This window comes from Triticum aestivum, chromosome 1B (genome assembly GCF_018294505.1).
Source record: "Triticum aestivum cultivar Chinese Spring chromosome 1B, IWGSC CS RefSeq v2.1, whole genome shotgun sequence".
In the NCBI taxonomy this organism is placed as follows: Eukaryota; Viridiplantae; Streptophyta; class Magnoliopsida; order Poales; family Poaceae; genus Triticum; species Triticum aestivum.
The window spans coordinates 546,702,585-546,706,063 of NC_057795.1; the positions used below are offsets into that span (position 1 = coordinate 546,702,585).

Sequence of the window (3,479 nt, forward strand, 5' to 3'; positions counted from 1 at the left end):
CTCTCTCTCCTCCTGTCGTTGGAACTCATGCGAGAGATGCTGTATGCTCAAGGAAGGATTGGTTGGTTCATTTGGTAATATATTTCTCAACAAAAGCACATGTACCAAGATACTATACTGATCCAGAAAATGTTTTTGCAACATTAGGGGGCTACTGTACCCTCCAGTTTAGGTTACCAATGTGGTTGGTTGATGTTTATACTATAACATATCTTACTAGGTACTCCCTCCATTCCTTTATATTAGGTGTATTTGTCTTTTTGATAAAATTCCACATTGTAAGGTGCATTTGTTCTAATTCCTCGTAACTCCGATTTTGGCCCTCCAGAAAAAGGAAAGTATCTCTTCGCTGATTGCATGTATCTCTCCCTGTAGAAAAAGAAAATAAAACTATCTCTCTCCCAATTGCGAGTATTTCTTTCTTTCCTAGCCTAAATGATTTACTTGCCGCTAATCTACAAATTAGAAAGGGGTAATTTTGTCCTAACTAGTGCATAATTATGTGTCGTGGTCACCGTGCTGAAAATTATACACCTTAGATAAAGGAATGGAGGGAGTACATGCTAACAACAATCCTCTTTGTTTAATTTGACATTTACCATCTCATCTTGGTTCTACTATACTCTCAGTCGTATTGTTAATTTCATAATTGACATGTTGATGCCCAGTGGTTAAGACTCTGCAGTGAACCATGCCTTTGTGAGAGGACCAAGACAAGAGGTAACATACTGGCATGGCGTAGTAGTATATACAACAGTTCTTTTGTTATAACGGCTTATAATTATCATCAGATTTATCATTATTCCTCAGAAAACATTATGTATATATCATATGTAAATTTCATCTTTCCTCCATTTGGATCGGCTACTGGCAATTGTAAAAACTAAACAAAACCAGGTCATGTGATTAGAAATACAATAGCTCAGATCTTCTTTCATGGCATTGGTAGTTTGGCGGGTTAGTAAAACTAAGTGAATGATGTAATAGTCTATAAGATGTATCAATTTGTGGTATGATCCCGTCTCTCGACGTCAAACACATGTCTCTCACTTCATCTTTCCTCCTTTTGGATCGGCTATCAAACACATGTAAATTTCATCTTTCCCCCGTTTGGATCGGCTACTGGCAAATGTAAAAACTAAACAGAACCAGGTCATGTGATTAGAAATACAATAGCTTCGATCTTCTTTCATGGCATTGGTAGTTTGGCAGGTCAGTAAAACTAAGTGAACGATGTAATAGTCTATAAGATGTATCAATTTGCCATATGATCCCGTCTCTCGCTATCAAACACATGTTTCTCACTTTATACTTCTCAAAAGTCAAACACTTATGCTCAATACGCAGGACCGTGTGTCCGGTATGGTACAACCCTTGGGCGCAGATGCATCTATGCAAAGAAGATAAAAATATCTTCATACGAGCTTGATCGACTAAGGCAATTTGTTGGTCCAAAACCTACCATCAGGTACTACATTTGTGGGAGGAACAAGACTTCCATCACTCTGGTGAGATCTCTACCTGCACATTCTTCTTGATCAAAATAATCTCTGCTTGCCGGTGATCTTGACCATCATATGCTTCATGTTTCCAGTAATTCTCATCTCCATTTACAAGGAGATACCTTGCAAGGTACTGTGAACATCCAATCGATAACATGTGGGTTCACCTTGCGCGTGGGTGTGCTATGGAGCAGGTCAGAATTATTAAGGGTGTCGATGGGAGAGCGACTATCACAAGAAATTGGTCAAGACTTTATGACAATAGCAGAGCTTCCAGAGCATCAGATATGACTTTGCCTTCAATGCTAAAAATGCAACTGTTGCTCACTGTCTACCCACTTTTAGAAGATCGATTACAAAGTTGCACTCATGTCGAGTGGTTGCGCTTTTGGTTTCGAACTTCATGTCGAATGGCTATCTTTTGTGATATTATGAATGCACTGAAATCGATTCTGCCTTATGATATTGAACAACGTTGTCTCGCTACTATCACAATTGAATATTTCTTCTTCGCTTTACTGTTATCCTCCATGAATGCATATGCTAAACTTGAATTCCTACTGACTTAGTATTATTTGTTTGATCAAAACATTGGGACCGGCACCCTCACGCAAGGCGCGATACCGATCCAGTGTATGAGAGGATGAACATGTTTGTGGACACCGGAGACTGGTAAATATCCTTATAGATGGCCTTTCTCCTTGATCTCCATACTGCCCAGAGCGTTTAAACAGCCAATTCTTGGCGTTGGTATCTTGGAGTGTCAAAGCCATTTGACCCGGTGAAAACGGTGTGGCCTAGTCGTTTTGGATTCACTAGTACATATGCCCGTGTGTTGCAACGGGCGGAAAACTTGACAAAAGCTGCTTCACATGCCAGTACGCTCCACTTACATTCAAGTCTAACAAACAAATAAGGTTGCCCTCATCTCTATAAGGTGCATATGCGGGTGTGTTGCCTCGGTTGAATTATCCTTAGAAACTAAGAGTCCCAAATATCAAACAATAAACTCTGTTAACAGGAAATGCAGTCAGTAGTAACTTAGTATATGGTTGTTGACCTAGATTTTCCAAAATGCTTTGAACTGATGCATTTCCCTTGCAAACAATGCAGACAGAAGATCAAACTTGAAAGATTAAATAATTGTTTTTCTGGAAAGGAGAGGTGCAACAAGAGATCAGTTAAATTGCATAATAAAGACCACCATTTTGACATATCATGTAATTCCATCCTAGACACAAATCTCGCGACCAGTCTGTCATGCATTCCTAAAACAGTATGCCTCTTCAGCGGTCACAGGTGCACGGCTGGGAACTTTTCCCGAGCGTTTTATCTGCAAGAGATGTTCAGATTACTTCATCTGTGAATAGACGGCACACCCAGCTAGTATTTAAGAACAAAACTATAAAATGCCGTTGAATTCCCATCATGTAGAATAAGTCACTGCCTCGATGAAACCTGCAATGACAAGAGCATGTAAGTTTTCTCGGTGTGGTATTTGTAATCCACATGCCCTAACTACCAAGTTCTCAACTAAGAATATATAAAATACCGCCACCTTATAATATCACCACTGCTATTTATAGATGCTGGTTGGTAGACAAATATGATCTGAAATGGTTTATGTCAGATGAAAGAGCAGAGGGCACTTTTATTGTGTTTTTAATAGTGAAACTTCTATCTCTACAAAGTTTTTCCCTCTATTTCGTCTACATGTCGTGGCACAAAATATTGTTGCTACTACACAAGCTGATAAAAATAGTGTGTACAGAACCCGCGGACAAAGTTGCTCCATGTGAAATTCAACATGTGAAATCCACCCGAGATGTCGGTCTCCAGGGGTTTCGGTTTGGTTCTGGTGCCAGCCTTCCCCTCCATTTTGTTTCTTTCTTCTAGTTTTGGGCTTTCTCTTGCTCTCCCCTGTAATTTTCTTTTGCGCCTTTGGGGCGCTTACTTGTATCTGTACTGACTGCCAAG

The 3,479-nt window shown here is 39.8% G+C and overlaps 1 long non-coding RNA gene across 3 annotated transcripts in view; it reads right to left on the bottom strand.

The window, feature by feature from the left end:
- Window positions 1–2,629: 2,629 nt before the first annotated feature.
- LOC123137342 (uncharacterized) overlaps window positions 2,630–3,479 on the bottom strand; it is an 8,449-nt gene continuing 7,599 nt past the window's right edge. For all 3 annotated transcript variants that reach the window (XR_006468101.1, XR_006468103.1, XR_006468092.1), the window contains one exon: window positions 2,630–2,960. This is a non-coding gene — a long non-coding RNA (uncharacterized lncRNA). The remainder of the gene's footprint in view (window positions 2,961–3,479) is intronic.